A 25,050-nucleotide genomic window follows, 5' to 3' on the forward strand; every position below is an offset into this window, starting at 1 on the left:
TAGCTCTGAAGATTAATTGAAGGAGGCCGCAAGGAGATAGGCACGATCCCTTCCCTACAGTAAATACTGCCAGTAGTAGATTGTAGATTGCAGTTTCACTCTGGCCCTGAGTTTGAAGTCAAAGATATCAAGGCAGCTTCAGTACTTTTTATTTTTTAAACTGATGGCTGGAAAGAGGAACAATATTTGGGCAGTTTCAGGGGTTTTAGTTGGCAGGAATTCAAAAAGCAGTGCCAATTTCATATTCTGCTTTTTTTCACAAGGACTGATGTCACTAATGCCTTGTTCATTAGTTTTGTAAGGGCCACGAAGAATCCAGCACGAGTTTAAGGATACAAAGTAATAACATGTATTTACAATAATATATAATAAAAAACAGCGCTGCACACTCCTTCCTGCTGGTTCCTAACCTGGCCAGCTGTATTTATACTTGGAGTTTACTAATGGTTTCTCCGCCCCCCTCATTGGGGAAGCTCATACTCCCACAGGATTGTGGGATTGTCATTAGTCCCCAGCCAATGGTAAGCAGGCAGGTTATAACAATTAGTCAAAAATGTTCATCTCTAGGTTGCAATGAGTACACTTGGTGGGAGTAATGTGTATAGAGGAAGGGCAGTTTGATGTGGCATATATCATTTGTGACCTGAATGCATTGATGCAGTCACAAGATGAAATTGGGAGGGAAAAAATGGCATTCTTCATCATGAATCCAGCTGCCTAGTTTATATTAAAGAAACAGACAATATACAATTTACATTCGGAAGTTACATTTCTAGATGCTATTTTAGTTTTGGGAGGGTAAAAGCAATTTAGAATACTAGTTACCTTTTAACATGAACTTTATATTTGAGTAAGATAGAGATGTGGAAGGGGCATTTATTTTAATCAATGCCATACTTATTAGCAGCCTATTCAAGTATCCTTAAGAAAGTTTTAGGACTATAAAACAGGGAATCTGATTTCATTTCAGAAGTTTGTTGGTTCATAAGATATAGGAGCAGAATTAGACCATTCAACCCATCGCGTCTGCTCCACCATTCATTCATGGCTGATATGTTCCTCATCTGCTACATACAGTGCTACAGACTCAGAGCTGGATGGCGAAACCAGCCAGAGCACCTTCTCCGTAGAACACAAACTAGGAGTGGGAGTAGGCAATTTAGCCTCCCGAGCCGAAACACCTTCAATGTGATCATGGTTGATCCCATCCTGACCTCAACTCCACTGTCCTGCCCGTTCTCCATTACCCTTCAACCCATTAACAATTAAAAATTTGTCCAACTCCCCCTTAAATTTACTCATTGTCCCAGCATCCACCGCCGTCTGGGGCAGCGAATTCCACAGATTTACAACCCTTTGGGAGAAGTGGTTTCTCCTCAAATCTATTTTAAATTTGCTACCTCTTATTCTAAGATTATGACCTCTCGCTTTAGAATGCCCCACAAGGGGAAGCATCTGCTCCACGTCTACTTTATCCTCACCTTTTAGCATCTTGTACACCTCAATTTGATCTCTCCTCATTCTTCTAAACGCTAGAGAATATAGGCCTAAACTGTTCAATCTCTCCTCATACGACAAACCCCTCATCTCTGGAATCAATCTAGTGAACCTCCTCTGAACTGCAACCAATGCCACTACATCTTTCCTCAAATAAGGGGACCAAACTGCACAATACTCCAGGTGTGGCCTCACCAATGCCTTGCACAAATGCAACACTTCCTTGTATTTCTACGCAATTCCTTTTGCCATAAATGCCGACGTTCCATTTGCACGAGGACACCCAGATCCCTCTGCATCGGAGCACCCCGAAGTATCTCGGCATTTAGATAATAGGTTGCCTTCCCATTTTTCCGACCAAAATGCATGACCTCACACCTATCCACATTAAACTCCATCTGCCACATTTTGACCCACTCTCCTAACCTACCTATATCCATTTGTAAGGTTCTTATTTCCTCATTGCAACTTACTGTTCCACCTATTTTTGTGCCACCTGCGAATTTGGCTATAGAACCTTCTATCCCTGTATCGAAGTTGTTAATATAGATTGTAAATAGCTGTAAATTAACCTTCTGTGTGGCACCTTATTAAACACCTTCCAGACGTCCAGGTATACTACATCTACAGAATCCCCGTTATCCACTTTGCTTGTCACATCTTCAAAGAACACTAGCAAATTTGTCTCCCATGATTTACCCTTCATAAAACCATGCTGGCTCTGATGGATAGCGCTTTGGTTTTCCAAATGACATTACGTGCCTGATACGCGATTCCAACAATTTTCCAACAACAGATGTTGAACTAACTGGTCAGTAATTTCACACATTCTGCCTCCTTCCATTTTTGAATAAAGGCTTTATATTAGCATTTTTCCAATCCACTAGAACATTTTCCATGTTCAGGGAATTTTGGAATATTCTAAGCAATTGATCCATTATCTCCACTGCCACTTCCTTTAACATCCTAGGATGTAGGCCATCAGGCCCCTGGGAGCCTGTCTGCCCTCAATCCCAAACGTTTGTAGAGTCCCATTTCCCTATTGATGCTGATTGTTCCAAGTTCCACACTTTCTGTTACCACTGTCCTATAGGAATGGTAATAGTGCCCTCCATTGTGAAAACTGAGGCAAAGTATTGATTTAGCATCTTTGCCATTTCAGGGTCCCCCACTATTAACTCACCGGTTTCATCTTCCAAGGGACAACATTCACCTTAGCGACTCCCTTCCCTTTTATGTACCCATAGAAGCTTTTGCTATCCTTTTTGATATTCTGCGCTCGTGGTTTTTTTTCGTAATTTACCTTAGCTCTTTTTATTACTTTTTTAGCATCCCTTTGTTTATGTTTGAAAGTTTCCCAATCTTCCAGCCTACCACTGGTCTTCGCAATATATGCCTGAATTTTTGTCTTTATAATGTCTTTGACCTCCTTGTTTAGCCATGGATGTTTTTTACCCCTCTTACCATCTTGCTTCCTCACTGGGATATATTTTAGTTGTGAGGAATTCAGCATCTCCTTAAACAACTGCCACTGCTCATTAGCTGTCCTACCTTTTAGCCCTCCTGCCCAGTCTACTCGGGCCAAAACGGTCCTCATGCCTATTTAATTTCCTTTGTTCAATTCCACAACTCTAGCGTGGGACTCCATTTTCTTGCCCCCAAACTGAATTTTGAATTCTACCATACTATGGTCACTAGTGGATCCTTAACTATGAGCTCATTAATTAATCCCATCTCATTACACAATACCAAATCCAGAGCAGCCTCCTCCCTGGTTGGTTCCCCAACATATTGTTCCAGGAAATAATCTCTAATACATTCAATGAACTCTACCCGTACCAATTTGATTCCTCCAGTCTATGTGCATATTAAAATCACCCATTATTATTACCGTACCTTCCTTGCAAGCCCTCAGTATTTCCTGGTTTATACTGTGCCCCAAAGTAGAACTACTGTTTGGGGACCTATAGATTACTCCTACCAAGGACTTCTTCCCTTTGTTATTTCTTATTTCTACCCAGGCTGATTCCACATCTTGATCCCCAGTGCTTATGTTATTTCTCATAATACCACAGATCCCTTTCCTTGCCAGCAGGGTTACACCACCTCCTTTTCCTTTCAGCCTATCTTTCTGAAATATTGCATACCCTTAGATATTCAATTCCAGACCTGGTCTCCTAGTAACCATGTTTCAGTAATCCCCATCAAATCTATTTGTGCAGGTAACTCATTAGGTTTGTTACGAATGCTTCACGCATTCAGATACAAAGCTTTTAAATTTGTTTTAATGTTAAATTTCCCTACTCTTCTATAATTCCTTGGTGCATAAAGACATTCACATGATCCGTCCATCACTTTTAATTTCTGGCAACCATCCGCCACATGATAACCTGCACTCTCATCTTCTTCTTTAAACTGAGTTTGCTACTTTCCCTTACAACTGAACCCTCAGCCCCTATTTAGTTTAAAGTCCTATCTACAGCCCTAGTTATGCGATCTGCTAGGACTCTGGTCCCAGCATGACTCGCCTTTCTTCACACCAAAAAAAAAGTATTAAGCAGCTAAATATGCATCTGTAATGATATTTGATTTGGTAGTGCGACAGCATGATGGTCTCACAATAGTTGCAGTGTAAATGCAGCTGAGGAGATCATGTTTTCGAAGAAATCCTTGCAGACTATTATGTCATTAATTTTGAATAAATTGAAAATCAATTCATTGCAGTTTATAGAAAAATGAGACCATTCAGCCCATCATTGAGGTGTTGGTTCAAATTTAGGTCAGGCTTGCTCCTTGTTTATTTAATCTTTCTCCCAACAGGCCTCAATTTTTTTCAGATAATAAAGCCATTAGCCCAACTTCCTATGGATAAATGTTCACATTCCCTAATTTCGTATGAGTATGAAAAAGTTTGCACTGCTGTCAAGTCCATTGATTATACTGCAATACTTGCTGTCTTATAAAAAGGTACAATTAGGCAGAGCATGTACTGCTTAAAAAAATTACTAAAAAGTGAGAGAAGAGGAAACGCTTTCCCAACTGCTCACTACACAAGTTAACGAAGGACATTGATACCTCGGTGCCGTAACCATTCTGTAATTATATGATAACAGAAGAAAAGGAGGAAGATAGGATCCTGGTCTTTAATATGCTCAGAGGATTGGATTTGTTTTGGATTGGATAATTATGGGGGGTGATGCCTTGGTCGCATTGCACCCGCTGCAAATCCTGCCATGTCGGGGGAATTGCGGGAGAGCCCCGAAACGGGTTTGGCGGCTCATGCAAACCAGTTTACCATTCTCCCAGCCCGCTCCAGCTGTCATGATGAAGATATTGCCCAGAAAGGGCAAGAACCTGATTACAATTAATTTTAATCTGATGAGAGATTAATTCCGATGTGGCTTTCTCAGCCTGAAGTGCTCTGTCTGACACCTGAAGAGCAAGCCAGTGAAAACTCAAGCAGATACACTTTCCCATTCCTAATTCCCGTTTAGTGGATTGTTTATGTTTCCCTTCACCCTTGAATGCATCTCAAGTACCCTGCTTTGATGTTAATGACAATATTTATAAACACTCTTGCTATGATTGACAGCTTCTCACCACATCAAAGGAGTCAAGTGCTTTCTGCAATGAGCAAAGAGGAAGTGATAGATCAAAGCTAACAGCAAATGATTATGGTCCCATTAAAGACAGATGCAGGCAAAACTATGATTTATTAAAATTTATTCTTTAACGGTTTGTGGGTTTCACTGGCTTGACCAGCATTTGTTGCCCATGCCTAATTGCCCTTGACGTGCTGATGGTGAGCCATCTTCTTGAACCACTACAGTACATGTGGAGTAGGTACACCCACAATATTTTAAGGGGTTCCAGCATTTTTGACCCAGCGACAGCGAAGGAATGGTGATATTGTTCTGTCAGGGTAGGGTGTGGCATGGAGGTAGAATTTGCAGGTGGTGGTGTTGCAATGCATCTGTAGCCCTTGTCCTTCTAGGTGGTAGAGGTAATGGGTTTGGAAGGTGCTGTCAAAGCAGCCTTGGTAAGTTGCTGCCGAGCATTTTGTAGATGGTGCACACCACTATCACTGAGCATCAGTGGTGGAGGGAATGTATGTTTAAGGTAGTGGATTGGTGCCAATCAGGAGTGCTGAGCTTCTGGAATGTTGTTGGAGATGCACTCATTCAGTGGAGAGTAATCCTCCAGTGGAGTATTCCATCACACTTCTGACTTGTATTTTGAAGGTGATAGACAGGCTTTGGGGAGTCAGCAGGTGAGTTGCCCACCACAGAATTCGCAGATTTTGACCTGCTCTTGTAACCACAAGCTCTATATGCCAGGTCCAATTCAGTTCTTGGTCAACGATAACTCCCAGCAAGCTGATGGTGGGGGATTCAGCAATGGTAATGTCGTTAAATGTCAAGGGGCGATGGTTAGAATTTATCTTGTTTGAGATAGTCATACCATTGATATTGGTCCCTGGCACTTGTGTGGCACGAATGTTACCTGACTTTATCAGCCCATGGCCAAACGTTGTTCAGGTCTTGCTGCATATGGACATGAAGCGTTTCAGTATATGAGGAGACACAAATGGGTTGAACATTGTACAATCAGCAAACATCCCCAATTCTGACCATATGATGGCCAGAAGGTCATTGATGAAGCAGCTGAAGATGGTTGGACCTATGATACAACCTGAGGAATTCTTGCAGCGATGTCCTGGTACTGAGATTTGTGACCTCCAACAACTACAACCATTTTCCTTTGTGCTAGATAGGATTCCTATAAATGGAGAGTTTTCCTCCCGAATCCCCATTGACTCTAGCTTTGCGAGGATTGCTTGATGTCATACTCGGTCTACTGTTGTCTCAATCTTCCTCCAGTGGGCAGCTCAGTGGTACAGTGGTTAGCATTGCTGTCTCACAGCACCAGGCCTGGGTTCAATTCTAGCCTTTGATGACTGTCTCTGTGGAGTTTGCGCGTTCTCCCAGTGTCTGTCGGTGCAGACTAGATGGGCCGAAAGGCCTACTCAGTGGCCCTGGCGGATAACAAACTGAACATCAGTGAGCAGGTCATTGCTGAGCAAGTGCCGCTCGATAGTGCTGTCAGCTACTCCTTCCATCACTTTGCTGATGCTCAAGAGTGAACTGATGGAGGGGTAATTGGCCTGATTGGATTTGTCTTGCTTTCTGTAGACAGACATTTGCCACATTGCTGGGTAGATGTTAAGTGTTGTAGCTACAGGGCAGCATGGTGGCGCAGTGGGTTAGCCCTGCTGCCTCACCGTGCCGAGGTCCCAGGTTCGATCCCGGCTCTGGGTCACTGTCCATGTGGAGTTTGCACATTCTCCCAGTGTTTGTGTGGGTTTCGCCCCCACAACCCAAAGACATGCAGGCTAGGTGGATTGGCCAGGCTAAATTGCCCCTTAATTGGAAAAAAAAAATGAATTGGGTACTCTAAATTTAAATTTAAAAAAAATTCAAAATTGTTGTAGCTACACTGGAACACCTTGGCTTGAGGTGAGGCTAGTTCTGGGACACAAGCCCTCAGTACTATTGCTGAAATATTGTCAGGGCCCATACTCTTTGCAGTATCTAGTGCCTTCAGCCATTTCTTGATATCACGTGGAGTGAATTGAATTGGCTGAAGACTGGCATGTGATGCTGGGCATTAGGAGGAGGCCAAGAAGATCATCTACTCTGCACTTCTGACTGAAAATGGTTGTAAATGCTCAGCCTCGTCTTTTACAGTGCTGAGCTCCACTATCATTGGGAATGGTGATATATGTGGAGCCTCCTACATTCTCCATCCCAATTCACAACTGGATATGACAGATCTGCACAGCATTGGTCTGATCTTATAACGGATAGGAAGGAAATATCACCTTGAATTAATTTTCATGGTGAAGGACAAACTGCCAATAGTGTAACAGCACCTAAAAGTGGAATGTAGTTGCTGTAATAAAAGTTTTTAAAAAAAATAGAAATTGAGAAAATAATGGTACTTCAGATAAACAAATCTCCAGGGTGTTAAAAGAAATTGCCCAACTGTTAGTCAGAAATTTAAGAAGTCAGATTCAAGAATTATTCAATAGGATTGGCACATGGCACTATTATCTATGATGGGAATGAGGGAGAATGCAGGCAACTACAGATCTGTCAGTTTGATATCAATTGAAGTTACCAAAATATATCTTCAGAGAAAACAATATTGAACATCTGTGCAAGCATTAGCTGATCCAAAAGAGTCAGCGTGGATTTGTGAATGGTAATCATGCCAGGTTAATTCAGTTGAACTTTCTCAGAAAGTCACGAGGATGGTATATTTGGAAAGTTCTTTGGGTATTTACCATTTAGTAAGGTTTTCAACATGAGATAAATATAAAAAATCAAGCACATGGTATGAGGTAACCTTGTGACAAGGGGCAGTATTGGTTGGGAGGTAGAAGACAATCAGTAATTGCCTACTTTGGCTCCTAATTTCTCTGTTCGTAGAAAGGATAAAAGGTGGGTCTCTAGGAACATAGGAGCAGAAGTTGGCAATTCAGCCCTTCGAATCTGCTCCGCCATTCAATCAGATCATGGCTGATCTCTTCCTGGTCTCAAATCCCTCTCCATGCCTGTTTCCCATATCCCTTTAACCTGTTCTTTTTATCAGAAATATATCTATCTTCTTCTTGAAACCATTTAGTGACTCAGATTCCACCACACTATGGGGCTGCGGGTTCCACAAATTCACCACCCTCTGCGAGAAGTAGTTTCTCCTCATTTCAGTTCCAAATTTACCACCTCTCAACCTATATCTGTGACCTCTTGTTCTAGATTACCCCACAAGGGAATACATTTGGTGCTACATTTACTCTCCCAATCCCTTTTAGTATTTTATTTACCTTGGTCAGATCCCCTCTCATCCTTCTAAACTCCAGCGAGTATAAATCCAAACTGTTTAATCTCTCTTCATATGTTAACCCTTTCATCCCCGGAATCAATCTGTCGAACTCCTTTGAACTGCCTCTAATATCACAACATCCTTCCTCAAATAAGGAGACCAAAACTGGACATAATACTCCAGATGTGGTCTCACCAACACCCTATACAATTGCAACAACACTTCTCTACTTTGATACTGCAGTTCCTTTGCAATAAATGCTAACATTCCATTTGCCTTTTTAATTACAGGCTATATCTGCATAACGACTGGTTATTGAAATGTAACAATTACAAAAATACATGAAAAGGGCTAATAGAATCTTCGCGTTTATCTCATGGTGGATTGGAATTCAAAATAAGGAATTAATACATCATTTAGAGCTATGCAATTTTGCTAATTAAGGACAAGTGACTATCTGCAAACTGCTTCCCAAGGTTTCAGTTAAAATTTTCAAGTCTAATATGCATAGAATTTTGTCAAGTAAGGATATTCAAGGAGATAAGGTCTGGAAAATGCAGTTCAGGTACTGATCAGCCGCAAACTGAATAGCAGAACAGGCTTAAAGGGGTGAATGGCCTATGTTATATTACATTTTAAATCTTACGGCATCAGTATTATCAATCCCACTACATATTTTGGATCCAATAAAGGTTAGTTTACCAAATATTTAGTGAAACAAAAATAATGTCCTGTACAATAAAACAACTCATTCACCGCAGTTCATTACCTCTTGATGTACTTACTCCTGACAGATTTCCTTCCCCAGCACGATTGTTTGCAAACATCAATTCTGTTTCTTAAGCAGGAGGTGTTCTACTGTTGGACAAGCCCAATCCTGCCAACTATGATCCCCTTGAGATAAAGCACTCTAATGACTTAGTTAAGCACTGCCCAAACTTGTCCAATAAAGACATGTTTGAATGTTGATGGAATTAGGTTCATAGAGCTTATTAATTTATCACCACAGGTACCAAACCACAACTCTTAAAGAAAATCACCAGCAGCTGTACAGTATGATATTCAGTAGGGATAAGCACAGCACCGTGGTTTTCAAATAAATGAAAATCTGTCTGCAAAAGGTCAATGAAAGACTGGAAATTTAATCAGGTTCTAAACAAATGAGATCACAAGAACATGAAGTACAGATACATGTTAATATGCTTTACAAGGTTGGATATTTTAAAAAATTTTGCATGCAACACAAGAGAAAATAGAATGTTCCGATGCAAACAGCTGTGCAGGGCATAATAACCTTGAATTACAATCAGGCGAGCATGATGTAGTAAGAACACTTAATACCAAAAGCAGGTTAACCTGACTTTTTGCACTCAACTAGTGAAAAATTCTTTCAACAGGCAGAGTTCAAAATTTACTATGGCAACTGTGCATGTTTGCTTCAATGCAAGTTAATTTACTTCACAATGTTAGTCTCTTGGGAGGAAAATAATAACTTGCGTTCCTTAGCAAAGTACAAGAGAATTACATCAAATGTTAAAATGAGTATTTTAAAAGGCAAAGACAAGAGCTGGTTACCATCAGAAAACATGTTGTGTAGGATAATATCCAGTATACATCTTCGTTTTCTAAATAGCATGAATTAAAAACAACAGCATAATAGTTCACTTGCAGGCAGAGTTGTAGTTGTCAACTTTACCGTATGTGCAGGAATTTGACAAAGTCAAAAGTAATGTGAATTCAAACCTTCTGGCATTGCCTTGGTCATTAGGTCACCACACTCTGCAACTCCCTTCCCATGCATTCTCTTAGCATATATTGTTCTATTTTCAAAGATGTCAATTAAACCTATTCTTTCACTGCATCTTCAGACACGATTCAAAACTCTCCTTCCAAACGTCTGCTCAAAAGCCTTTTCAATCCCTTGGTAAAGCAAAGCAACTCTTGGTAAAGCAACTCTTGGTAAAGCAACTCTTGGTAAAGCAACTCTTGGTAAAGCAACTCTTGGTAAAGCAACTCTTGGTAAAGCAACTCTTGGTAAAGCAACTCTTGGTAAAGCAACTCTTGGTAAAGCAACTCTTGGTAAAGCAACTCTTGCAATATTTCGCTTTATGGAATAGGAGTTACAAAATCCATTCCACATATCAAAAAAAAAGCAACATAGAATTACACAGCATCTACAGCACATAAAGGCTATTTGGCCCACCTGATAAATGCTAGTGTTTGTACTCCACACAAGCCTTCTTCACTCACTCGAGCTGCCTATTCCCACCAAGTCCTCAAATCCGTCAGTCCCTGCTCGGTCATGTATCTATCAAGGCTGCCCTTAAGTGTAGCTGCTGAACTTCAGCCACTCCATTTCAGATTCCAGCAACCGTAGTCATTTGCTATTATCTATTCAGTAACTCTACCATTCCCATTATCTACTGTGAATTTACTTTGTTCATCCTTTCGTAGTCTTTTCCCTATGCAATTCTCCTTTGAATATTTATGCACACAAGAATATTTATGCACACAAGCATTTATTTTTATAGACTTTATATTTGTACTTCACAGTTCTACTATGCCTTATATATAGGGCAGGGTGGGGGAGTTGTTCTGCAAATAATCAACACGTAACCTCCTTTACTAACTGCCAAAAGAACAGCATCAACTGCCTGAAGGAAAACTTGTTTTATTAGCAAATAACTACTGCACTCGTAAATCAATCCTTACAGAAAGAAGGATGTGTTCATGCTGCACAGTATTCCTTGTCCTAGAAGGGCAGAAATCTGCTGATCCCTAACTTCACAATGACACATTTAAATTTGAGGCACTAGGACACCAGAAACCAATGTAGAGCAGCAAGCACAGGGTATAGGCACCAAGTAGAGGTACGGATGAGGTCAAGTATCAAGTATATGGGGATGGAAGATGGGTAACCAGACATGAGAGCAATGGTATAGTTTATTTGGAAGTAACAAAAGTATGGATGAGGGTTGGGGCAGATGCGCAGAGGAGATGTATGATGGTTAAGAAGGTACAAGTGAAAATCATTGCAAATGGAGATGATTGGTGGTTGGAAACTCAGTTCAGGGCTAAAATGCTCAGGTGCTAAGGTGAGATAGTTGATAGTTGAAGAATCAAGTTGAGATAGTGGCACAGGAGGGGAAGGTGGTGGGAAGTACAGCATTAGCACACACGCAAGACCGGACTCATATCTTAACATGATGTTGCAAAGTGGTAATATGTACATGAAGGACAGGTATAGAAAGACTGAGCTGAACAACAGAATCTGGTAGCTATATTTTCAGAATTCAGCCTACTTGGTCCAAATTCATTCTACCATTAGCAGCCAGTGGCTATGATCTTAAGGATACTCTCCTACTAGATAACAATAAAGCACATTGACATCCCAGCTGTCTTAATGCAGAGGAGGAATACTGGAGTTTACAAACTTTAGATTATTTTAAAAAGAATGCTCTATCAAGAATACCATTTGAGAGAAATGGAAAGAGATACCTGCCAATGAAAATAAATTACTACCTGTAAAATAAAGGTTCTCAATAAATGTTCCAAGAATTTTTAAAATTCTGAAAAACTCTATCTTGCCAATTGAAAGATTATTTGAATCTATGAATAAAGACGAGCAATTCTGTTACAGGACAAAACATTTATGATTTGATTTATCCAATAACTTATAACTGACCCCTGTTCAATCCTCACTTCAAGCAATAGTCACTGACTGTTCAATTCCCACTTCCCTAACCCAGAGTTAATGTAGTCAATTATAGAGACCCTACTGTTGTCACAAAACTTGGCTTTAGCCATGGTCATTTTCAACACGTTGCTCACTAAATTCAGCCACTGTGCCATAAGGAGAAAACCAGAATTTATTTTTATTCACAAGATTATTTATTTTAATTTCTATGGGGTCCTGTGTCTACCATGGAAGATCAAACTGTCAAACCGGTTTTGGAACAAAGATGGCAAGCTACTTTTCACTCTTGTTGTTAACTATAGTTTCAACTATATTTTGATCCCTTTCTGCCCCACTACCAGCTGCTAATCTGATCACAACCTTGGAAAAGACCTAATAAGGCAATTGCTCCTGCTTCAAAATCTGCATTCATTTATCATATTAGGTTTTTTTCCCAAAATGATTCAGAGTATGCCTTCCAAAAATCAAGTACACTCACTCCTTCAAAGACAAGCAAACTGGGGTCTAATTCTGATGCTAAATTATCTGTCACATTGTCTGTTTGTATGTATGCACCATTATACACAGTCAATCACTTGGTAGGAAATCGCTCTATACTTCCATCCTGCAAAGGTCACAGTGATTGCATGCTACTTATGACCCAACTACAATGATGACTTTTGAGATCACTTCATTTTAGTTTATCATTGCCATGTTAAGTATCTCAACAGCACATGTTCTTAGTTCTAAATAAAAGCATAAGGGATAATCTTTTTAAAACACATTTTGCTGGTTATTATAAAACTGTGCTACAGAAAAAAAGATTACTAATTGTTTTCATTTTCGCCACACCAACTGAGAAACTGACTACTTAGATACCTTCTCCACATCAATTAATTGTATTCACTATTCCCCACATCAATTAATTGTATTCACTATTCCCAGTGTTGTTTGAACTTCTAATGTGAATTGAAAGAAATTTGGCACAGTAGTTTAAATAATAAGCTAAAGCAGGCTCTTGTTTTGTTAGAGACAGTATTCGGAAAAGGTTACCAAGATTTATGTTAGAGACTTTTTCCCATCCTATTCTAGGTAACGAGATTCAAAACAAAGAAGATAGTAAAAAAAAGTAGCACAAAATGCCAATTTGACACCGGAGGATAGTTGCAGCAGTTTAATGTGCTTGAGTTAAGGATAATTTCTCAAGAAACCTATGCTGTGATAAATATTGGGAGTGTAATACAGAACAAAATGAGAAATATTAATTTATCAGCCTGGATTTTGTGATCAGTAATGAACAAACTGCGCTCACCATTCATACTTTTGCAGCTGCTTGCAACTCTTTGAGGGCTTTCGAGTGACAACGTATGGTCATTATGTATATGACATAGTGCATTAGACAGAGGGACTTGTGTGAAAGAGCAAGCAACAATGTATAGCATCAACCAGTCTGACTGAAGAATCTTTACTGAGACACGCAGAGTCTCAAGGGTCGTCCCTGTTTACTCCGTTTGTTCCCTTATTTCTTTTATTCCTGCCATTACATTTGGACATCTCACTTTTGGGCAAGAAGTCTGTATCTTTAATTCAAGCAGAAAGAATCCGGAAGGCTGTGCTAGTTTAAACAGAAGCTGCAGACTGGCCGGTATCAGTGACAGAGAGATGGGTTGGGACTCGGTTTGATTGACTGACTGGTGGTCAATGGATTGGCGCAAAACGCTGTGCTCTGCCCGGTAACAGGTGGTGCCCGGTAAAAGATCCTACTCCACTGGAATGTTTTTCAGAGTTCCAAGATTTGGGTTTGGCTTCAGTTTGGTTCTGGCAGTACGGTGAAGGAAACATCCAGTTAACTATCCCCAGAAAGATCCAGCTAACTCTCCGCAGAAGGCCACTGTGAGAGCCGTCTCTCTCTCTCTCTCCAGAAAGTCTCTGGGTACTGTTTTTCTGGAACTACAAAGGCCTGAAGACAAACCATGAACTGAAAGCACAGCTTGATGAGAAATGAGGTGCCTCTCCAGGAAAAGATGTAAGTAATGCATTTCTTTTTTTTTTATTAAATATTGTATTGAAAATTTTTGGTCAACCAACACAGTACATTGTGCATCCTTTACACAATATTATAACAACACAAATAACAATGACCGATTTTATAAACAAAAAATGAATAAATAATAAATAACAAAAATGAAAACTAGCCCTAATTGGCAACTGCCATGTCACAAGTAACACTCTCCAAAAATATAATTTAACAGTCCAATATATAATTATCTGTAGCAACGACCTATACATACTATACAGTATATATTAACAACCTTGAGAGTCCTTCTGGTTCCTCCTCCCCCCCCCCGCCCCCCGATCCTGGGCTGCTGCTGCTGCCTTCTTTTTCCCATTCCGTCTATCTTTCTGCGAGGTATTCGACGAACGGTTGCCACCGCCTGGTGAACCCTTGAGCCGACCCCCTTAGGACGAACTTAATCCGCTCTAGCTTTATAAACCCCGCCATGTCATTTATCCAGGTCTCCACCCCCGGGGGCTTGGCTTCTTTCCACATTAGCAATATCCTGCGCCGGGCTACTAGGGACGCAAAGGCCAAAACATCGGCCTCTCTCGCCTCCTGCACTCCCGGCTCTTGTGCAACCCCAAATATAGCCAACCCCCAGCTTGGTTCGACCCGGACTCCTACTACTTTTGAAAGCACCTTTGTCACCCCCATCCAAAACCCCTGTAGTGCCGGGCATGACCAAAACATATGGGTATGATTCGCTGGGCTTCTCGAGCACCTCGCACACCTATCCTCCACCCCCAAAAATTTACTGAGCCGTGCTCCAGTCATATGTGCCCTGTGTAATACCTTAAACTGAATCAGGCTTAGCCTGGCACACGAGGACGACGAGTTTACCCTGCTTAGGGCATCTGCCCACAGCCCCTCCTCAATCTCCTCCCCCAGCTCTTCTTCCCATTTCCCTTTTAGTTCATCTACCATAGTCTCCCCTTCGTCCCTCATTTCCCTATATATATCTGACACCTTACCATCCCCCACCCATGTCTTTGAGATCACTCTGTCCTGCACCTCTTGTGACGGGAGCTGCGGGAATTCCCTCACCTGTTCCCTCGCAAAAGCCCTCAGTTGCATATACCTGAATGCATTCCCTTGGGGCAACCCATATTTCTCGGTCAGCGCTCCCAGACTCGCGAACTTCCCATCCACAAACAGATCTTTCAGTTGCGTTATTCCTGCTCTTTGCCACATTCCATATCCCCCATCCATTCCCCCCGGGGCAAACCTATGGTTGTTTCTTATCGGGGACCCCCCCAAGGCTCCAGTCTTTCCCCTATGCCGTCTCCACTGTCCCCAAATCTTCAGTGTAGCCACCGCCACCGGGCTTGTGGTGTAGTTCCTCGGTGAGAACGGCAATGGGGCTGTCACCATAGCCTGTAGGCTAGTCCCCCTACAGGACGCCCTCTCTAATCTCTTCCACGCCGCTCCCTCCTCCTCTCCCATCCACTTACTCACCATTGAAATATTAGCGGCCCAATAATACTCACTTAGGCTCGGTAGTGCCAGCCCCCCCCTATCCCTGCTACGCTGTAAGAATCCCTTCCTCACTCTCGGGGTCTTCCCGGCCCACACAAAACCCATGATGCTCTTTTCAATCCTTTTTAAAAAAGCCTTTGTGATCACCACCGGGAGGCACTGAAACACAAAGAGGAATCTCGGAAGGACCACCATTTTAACCGCCTGCACCCTCCCTGCCATTGACAGGGATACCATATCCCATCTCTTGAAATCCTCCTCCATCTGTTCCACCAACCGCGTTAAATTTAACCTATGCAATGTGCCCCAATTCTTAGCTATCTGGATCCCCAGGTAACGAAAGTCCCTTGTTACCTTCCTCAACGGTAGGTCCTCTATTTCTCTACTCTGCTCCCCTGGATGCACCACAAACAACTCACTTTTCCCCATGTTCAATTTATACCCTGAAAAATCCCCAAACTCCCCAAGTATCCGCATTATTTCTGGCATCCCCTCCGCCGGGTCCGCCACGTATAGTGGCAAATCGTCCGCATACAAAGATACCCGGTGCTCTTCTCCTCCCCTAAGTACTCCCCTCCACTTCTTGGAACCCCTCAACGCTATCGCCAGGGGCTCAATCGCCAGTGCAAACAATAATGGGGACAGAGGGCATCCCTGCCTCGTCCCTCTATGGAGCCGAAAATATGCAGATCCCCGTCCATTCGTGACCACGCTCGCCACTGGGGCCCTATACAACAGCTGCACCCATCTAACATACCCCTCTCCAAAACCAAATCTCCTCAACACCTCCCACAAATAATCCCACTCCACTCTATCAAATGCTTTCTCGGCATCCATCGCCACTACTATCTCCGTTTCTCCCTCTGGTGGGGCCATCATCATTACCCCTAACAACCTCCGTATATTCGTGTTCAGCTGTCTCCCCTTCACAAACCCAGTTTGGTCCTCGTGGACCACCCCCGGGACACATTCCTCTATTCTCATTGCCATTACCTTGGCCAGGACCTTGGCATCTACATTTAGGAGGGAAATAGGTCTATAGGACCCGCATTGTAGCGGGTCCTTTTCCTTCTTTAAGAGAAGCGATATCGTTGCTTCAGACATAGTCGGGGGCAGTTGTCCCCTTTCCTTTGCCTCATTAAAGGTACTCGTCAGTACCGGGGCGAGCAAGTCCACATATTTTCTACAGAATTCGACTGGGAATCCATCCGGTCCCGGGGCCTTTTCCGCCTGCATGCTCCTAATTCCTTTCACCACTTCTTCTACCTCGATCTGTGCTCCCAGTCCCACCCTTTCCTGCTCTTCCACCTTGGGAAATTCCAGCCGATCCAAGAAGCCCATCATTCTCTCCCTCCCATCCGGGGGTTGAGCTTCATATAATTTTTTATAAAATGTCTTGAACACTCCATTCACTCTCTCCGCTCCCCGCTCCATCTCTCCTTCCTCATCCCTCACTCCCCCTATTTCCTCGCTGCTCCCCTTTTCCTCAATTGGTGTGCCAGCAACCTGCTCGCCTTCTCCCCATATTCGTACTGTACACCCTGTGCCTTCCTCCATTGTGCCTCTGCAGTGCCTGTAGTCAGCAAGTCAAATTCTACATGTAGCCTTTGCCTTTCCCTGTACAGTCCCTCCTCCGGTGCTTCCGCATATTGTCTGTCCACCCTCAAAAGTTCTTGCAGCAACCGCTCCCGTTCCTTACTCTCCTGCTTCCCTTTATGTGCCCTTATTGATATCAGCTCCCCTCTAACCACCGCCTTCAACGCCTCCCAGACCACTCCCACCTGGACCTCCCTATTATCATTGAGTTCCAAGTACTTTTCAATGCACCCCCTCACCCTTAGACACACCCCCTCATCTGCCATTAGACCCATGTGCATTCTCCAGGGTGGGCGCCCTCCTGTTTCCTCCCCTATCTCCAAGTCCACCCAGTGTGGAGCGTGATCCGAAATGGCTATAGCCGTATACTCCGTTCCCCTCACCTTCGGGATCAATGCCTAACCCAGCACAAAAAAGTCTATTCGCGAGTAGACTTTATGGACATAGGAGAAAAACGAGAACTCCTTACTCCTAGGTCTGCTAAATCTCCACGGGTCTACACCTCCCATCTGCTCCATAAAATCTTTAAATACCTTGGCTGCTGCCGGCCTCCTTCCAGTCCTGGACTTCGACCTATCCAGCCCTGGTTCCAACACCGTATTAAAATCTCCCCCCATTATCAGCTTTCCCATCTCTAGGTCCGGAATGCGTCCTAGCATCCGCCTCATAAAATTGGCATCATCCCAGTTCGGGGCATATACGCTTACCAAAACCACCGTCTCCCCCTGTAGTTTGCCACTCACCATCACGTATCTGCCCCCGTTATCCGCCACTATAGTCTTTGCCTCGAACATTACCCGCTTCCCCACTAATATAGCCACCCCCCTGTTTTTCGCATCTAGCCCCGAATGGAACACCTGCCCCACCCATCCTTTGCGTAGCCTAACCTGGTCTATCAGTTTCAGGTGCGTTTCCTGTAACATAACCACATCTGCCTTAAGTTTCTTAAGGTGTGCGAGTACCCGTGCCCTCTTTATCGGCCCGTTCAGCCCTCTCACGTTCAACGTGATCAGCCGAGTTGGGGGGCTTCCTACCCCCCCCCCCCCCTTGTCGATTAGCCATCACCTTTTTCCAGCTCCTCACCCGGTTCCCACGCAGCTGTATCTCCCCCAGGCGGTGCCCCCCCGCCCATCCTCTCCCATACCAGCTCCCCCCTCTCCCCAGCAGCAGCAACCCAGTAATTCCCCCCTCCCACCGCCCCCCCCCCCGCTAGCGTAATTACTCCCCCCATGTTGCTCCCAGAAGTCAGCAAACTCTGGCTGACCTCGGCTTCCCCCCGTGACCTCGGCTCGCACCGTGCGACGCCCCCTCCTTCCTGCTTCTCTATTCCCGCCATGATTATCATAGCGCGGGAACCAAGCCCGCGCTTCTCCCTTGGCCCCGCCCCCAATGGCCAACGCCCCATCTCCTCCACCTCCCCTCCTCCCCCCATCACCACCTGTGGGAGAGAGAAAAGTTACCACATCGCAGGATTAGTACATAAAACCCCTCTTTGCCCCCCACATTCGCCCCACCACTTTGTTCGAACGTTCTTTTTAATATCCACAATAAAAGTCCACGCTTCATCCGCCGTCTCAAAGTAGTGGTGCCTCCCTCGATATGTGACCCACAGTCTTGCCGGTTGCAGCATTCCAAATTTTATCTTCTTTTTATGAAGCACCGCCTTGGCCCGATTAAAGCTCGCCCTCCTTCTCGCCACCTCCGCACTCCAGTCTTGATAAACGCGGATCACCGCGTTCTCCCATTTACTGCTCCGAGTTTTCTTCGCCCATGTAAGGACCATTTCTCTATCCTTAAAACGGAGGAATCTCACCACTATGGCTCTGGGAATTTCTCCTGCTCTCGGTCCTCGCGCCATCACTCGGTATGCTCCCTCCACCTCCAACGGACCCGCCGGGGCCTCCGCTCCCATTAACGAGTGCAGCATCGTGCTCACATATGCCCCGACGTCCGCTCCCTCCACACCTTCAGGAAGACCAAGAATCCTCAGGTTGTTCCTCCTTGCGTTGTTTTCCAGTGCCTCCAACCTTTCCACACATCGATTCTGATGTGCCTCCTGCGTCTCCGTCTTCACCACCAGGCCCTGTATATCGTCCTCATTCTCGGCTGCCTTTGCCTTCACGACCCGAAGCTCCCGCTCCTGGGTCTTTTGTTCCTCCTTTAGCCCTTCGATCGCCTGTAGTATCGGGGCCAACAGCTCTTTCTTCATTTCCTTTTTGATCTCTTCCACACAGCATTTCAAGAACTCTTGTTGTTCAGGGCCCCATGTTAAACTGCCACCTTCCGACGCCATTTTGGTTTTTGCTTGCCTTCCTTGCCGCTTTTCTAAAGGATCCACTGCAATCTGGCCACTCTCTCCTCCTTTTTCCATCCGTATCCAGGGGGGATTCCCTTCTGGTTTACCGCACAGTGTTTTTAGCCGTCAAAATTGCCATTGGGGCTCCTATCAAGAGCCCAAAAGTCCGTTTCACAGGGAGCTGCCGAAACGTGCGACTCAGCTGGTCATCGCCGCACCCGGAAGTCCAAGTAATGCATTTCTAAACTACAGAAAAACTGAATCCACAGAATTGCTCATTACAGGCTGCAAACCAAAAACTTATCTGCCAGCTTGAAATATTTACTCCAATGTAAAATCATGTACAGAAAGGAAATTAAAGTTAGGATTAAGAGATAAAAAGTAAAAATGTTTCAACAAGTATTAAAATCTAAAGGAATGAGAATCTATATTTGTAAAAGTTAATTTTGTGTGTCAGAGAAGCTGTTTGGCAACAATAAGCATAATCATATCTTTAAAATTCACTTATATTTGAATGAATAAGCCAATTTTGTGTCACATTTAGTGCACAGGAAGTGGGTAGCTGCGAAGTCCTTCACTGAAGGTATCGAGGTATCGGTATAGTAAAGTTTGTGGGGAAGATAGGGAAGCTGGGACAACAACTTCCGATTTATGTTTTATTTTACACATGCAGATACAAGAGGTTGCTGTCCGATTTACCCCATAATAACTATGTAAGCTGATTCAATGGCATTACTGAAAACTACGGGACAAAATATGTAGAAGGAAAGAAAGAAATGATTAGGAATGATGAGATGGAATATAAATATAATGGCAGTGAACAGAAACAGCGTAGGGGTAGAAACACGTGAAAATCTATGAGAGGGAGTAAATAGTAGAGATGCTTAACAATCATCTTGCACATTTTTAGATAGCAAATACTATAGGAATTCCCCAAGGGGGATGTAGAATAACTGAAAAAATGTTGCCATCAGAAAAGTTTGAATAGGCTGGGGATCTATACTTTGGAACAGAGGATTGAAATGCGATTTAATTCTGGCCACAATTAGACAGAATGAATAGAAAGAACCTATTGGCCTTAATGGAGAGGCCAACAGCCAGGGCACATAGATTTAAAGTAGAAGGAATAGTAAAGGAATTTGGAGAAATGTTTACACCCAGAAGGTGGAGGATTTCTGGAACTCACTGCTTGAAAGGTTGGTAGAAACGGAAGCCCTCATCGTACGCACAAAATACTTGGATTATATACACCTAAAACTTTGTAACCTATAGGGCTATGGACCAAGAGCTGTAATGTGGGATTAGGCTAGGAAGTTCTTTCTCGACTGGCATAGGCACAGTGGGCCAAATGTTTTCCTTCAGGGTCGTAAATTTCTGTGATTCAACAGGAGTGTTTGGGTCATTTTCACTTTGTGCAGGAATGACTCAATTTGTTTTCAAGTCTTTGAAAATAAATGTTAAATTATTCTGCCATCTCTTTAGAATCCAATTGATATTTTAGGCAGTGGAAATGAACCAAATCAGTAAATGTATGGGTGCTAAAACTGATAAACGCCCTTAACTGAGTGTACAGTGACATGAGAAAAGAAAATATTGCAGATATTGAACATCTGAAATAAAAACTGAAGTTGCTGGAAATGCTCAGCAGGTCATGCAGCATCTGTGGAGAGAAACAGAGTTTGCATTTCAGGTTGACAATGACCCTTTAGCAAAATTGAGGAAATATTGAAAAGCAATAGGTTTTGAGCAAGTGAAATGGATGAGGAAGGAAGAACAATAGGGAAGGTTGGTATTGAGTGGAGGGCAGGAGAGTGTCAATGACAAAAGGTTTCATGGTAATGGCTAAAATGAGAAGATTTGGTGGGGCAGGGGTTGGGGGGAAAGCATTCTTTTGTCAAATGATTGTGGCAGATAGCAAAAGGAGAAATAAAATCCTTTCATTCTGTGCAAAAATCTATGTGTTGGAATGAATCTCTGAAGGTTGCTCAGCAAACACAAAAGTGTGGTATCCTTGAAATAAAGGGAATGGCAAAGAAAGAATACAGGAGACTTCCAGAAGGGCATGGAGGGGTTTGTTGAGGGGCAACTATGTAGCAGATGTAGTTCAATATAAAGATGTGTGTACTAATAAATTCTGTGAAGAAAAATAATAATAGTATAATTTAGCCAATGGTATTCATTAGAGAGTGGAGGAATAAAGAAAACTTGAGGGAAGCACAGATGCTTAGATCTAAAAAGGTGGACATACAGGCAGAAAAGGCTAGAAAGAGAGAAATTGGATCTGGGTGATATAGACAGAGGAAATTAACAAGCAAGTAAGAAAGTGATGTTGATTTCATACAAGACATTTTCAGATCATATTTTGGCTATTACATGCACTTTTAGACACCCTTATTACAGAAGGATATTAGCATGGCCAAGGATTAATGAAAATAATATTTCAAATAAAAGATTAAGTTATGAACAAAATTTGAAAGTGTTGGGGGGGGGGGGGAAAGATGGCCACAGGAACAGAGATGATCAAGAGGGAAATTTAAAACATTCAAGATTATGACAGAGTCTGAGGTGTAAATCATTAAAACACTTTCCACTCATTGAGAATTCGGTGACAAAATGCACAGTTCCATGATTGCCAAAACAACAACAAAGAGACAAATTATAGAAGAACGGTTTGCATGTAAAGAGGTGTTAGAACATGAAATGCATTACCACAACTAGCTACTGAAGAAGAGCTACATTATTAAACAATAATTGGATAAGTATTTACAGCGTTAAATACAAAGACTACAGAAGTATGCCTCGTGCAGATAGCATAATTTGCAGAACTACCACTGGTACAGTCACCGATGAACAGTAGCAGCAGTGAGTACCATCGACAAGATGCACTGCAGAAACTTACCAAGGCTCCTTAGAAAGCATCTTCCAAACCCACTACTGCTCCCATGCAGAAGGACAAGAACAACAGATACCTGGGAACACCACCACCTGGATGTTCCCCTCCAAGTCACTCATCATCCTGACTTGGAAATACATTGCCAATCCTTCACTATCGTTGGGTCAAAAATCCTGGAACTCCCTCTCGAACATCACTGTGGTTGTACGTACACCTCAGGGAATGCAGCAGCTCAAGAAGGCAATTCACCAACACCTTCTCAAGGGCAACTAGGGATGGGCAATACATGCTGGCCTAGGCAGAAATAGCTTTTTTTAAATAAACTTTCGCTATGGTGCGGAAAGCTCAAGTCGGGTAAACTGCTGATTTGGCAGGCCAATTCTGCTCTTGGGATTGTATGTGTGTGGGGGTGGGATGTTTGGTAGACCCATCTTAGTTTTCCGAGACTACAAGATAGTTTTATCAAATATTCTTAAGCCCTCTAAACTTCACCATCACCACCACTCTCCCCCCTCCACCACCCCCCCTCAATCCTATGCCAATTCATCCTGCCCCATGTTTCCTTATACCCTCATGCAACTTCATACCATGCTACCTCCAAAAACACCCACCTAGTATCTGCTATGCGCAGTCCTTGGGAGCCATACACCTCACCCTCATGCCATTACCATGCCACTCCAAAGCAACCCAGTATCCACTACGGACAGACATCAGGAACCATGCAGAGATTTTTTTTAATTTTTTTTTTAAAACTTTGAACAGTCTGACTCTTGTTACTTAAAACTTTCTCATTCATAGAAACCCATTCAAAGTTTTTAAAATGTCAAAAAAGCAAACTTTGATTCAGTAACCACATCAACGCCTTTGATGGTCTCCTAAAATTGTCAATAAAATTTGAACTCAGCCCCCCTCCCATTGAGATAAGTGATCCTGAAGCTTCTGAAACTCTGCCAAGCATTCACAATGGGTTCAGCTATAATAAGAGCCTTTTGAAAATGTCAATCATATCTACTGAAACGGAAGGAAAAGATATTTTGTTGAAAGCTACAACAGTTGACATGTTAATAAATGTACTCCAGCAGCATGCCTTTGTTTTATTTAACACTACCCAACAGCAACGGCCTGGTTTTGTTTTACATGTTTAAGGGGCTGGGGGTTTAAAGCAGATCTGATCTGCCCTTCGACATTATTTACGTCTGATACATCAGTTTTTTTGCTCCCATACTGCGGGTTAAGGCTCTTTGAACAGCAACAAAGGGGTCTGTTCGAACACAGCATTAATTTTAAATAGCTCTGCTGAGTTTGGGTTTTGCGCCTGTATGATTCACACCTTTCCCCCTTCTCCACGCTGGAAAAAAAATGGGACCTACCAGAAATGGATGCGAGATTTGGGGATCTGCGTCCGTCCACTATTTTCAAAGGCTTCTAAGGAAGGCCTGACTCCACAAAATCCCGGCCCATAGATTCCTCCTGTGCAGTAATTTCTAAATCTCTGCATTATAAAGAAGGAGCCAAGAAACATACAGCTATGTTGCAATCTCCACCTGTTTAGCCTGTCTTTGTACTGGAAAAGAGTGAAAGAAAATGAAGTTATTAACTTACGTCAGCATCCTTCCATCTGCGCAAGGTGATGGACATGCAGCAAATCAAATCCATTAGGGATGGGATAGCTTCATATGGTGTTCTTTGTATTAAGTTTCAAGAGTAAAACATTTTACAGCACAGATGTTCATCATCAAAACACCATGACAAACAAGCTGCATGGAGTGCTGTTCTACTGAACATCTGAATAAACCAGGATATTCATCTGGTTATTTTCTGTAAGCAGCCCACCAACGAAGAATATTGCTTTTTCAGTTTGTCATATTTGAAACTAAAATGCCAGGGGATGGGAACCTAGGCAAGGAGTCAAAGAAGAGGGAATCAAGGACAAGAACAAAAGACAGAAAGGGGAATAAGAAAAGTGAGAGGCAGAGAAATTAAGGGCCAGAATCAAACAGGGCTTCAGTGAAAAATAGTGGGAACAGAACAAGTAACGTTAAAAAGAAACGGCTTAAGGCTTTGTGCTTAATGCGTGGAGCATTCACAATAAAGTGGAAAATTAATCATGCAAATAGATGTAAACAGGTACGATATAGTTGAGATTATGGAGTCATTACTGCAGGGTGACCAGGGACAGGGACTGAACATCCAAGGGTATTCAGTATTTAGGAAGGACAGACAAAAGGGAAAGGGCATTGAAGTTGCATTGCGGACTTCCGGTTGCGGCGATGCCCAGCTAAGCCGCACGTTTCGGCGGCTCCAGCTCAAACGGACCTTCGGGCTCTTTTAAGAGCCCCAAAGGGGAATTTTTTCAGGACGAAACCCGGTGTGGGGTGAGTTAATAGGGAGTCCCCCCCAACGAAAGAGAAAAATATCGGCGGCGGCAGCTACATCGCGAAGAATCCTCGACGATAGGGACAGGAGGAAAAAAGAAGCAAGATGGCGGCGGAGAAAGCCCAGCCGACATGGGGGCCCGATCAAGACGAATTCTTAAGACGGTGTGTGGAGCTACTTAAGGAGGTGCTGACCCCCATGCTACAGGCAATTGAGGGGCTTAAGGAGGCACAAAGGACCCAGGACACAGAGCTCCGCGTGGTGGAGCAGAAGGTGACGGATAATGAAGACGAGAT

General features: G+C 43.1%; 1 protein-coding gene across 3 annotated transcripts in view; it reads right to left on the reverse strand.

Moving 5' to 3' along the window:
* The window catches only part of tgfbr3 (transforming growth factor, beta receptor III), a 235,941-nt gene that overhangs the window by 160,137 nt on the left and 50,754 nt on the right, over nt 1–25,050 (reverse strand). The gene's annotated exons all lie outside the window — the stretch shown is intronic.

This window comes from Scyliorhinus torazame, chromosome 7 (assembly GCF_047496885.1).
Source record: "Scyliorhinus torazame isolate Kashiwa2021f chromosome 7, sScyTor2.1, whole genome shotgun sequence".
NCBI classification, from domain to species: domain Eukaryota; kingdom Metazoa; phylum Chordata; class Chondrichthyes; order Carcharhiniformes; family Scyliorhinidae; genus Scyliorhinus; species Scyliorhinus torazame.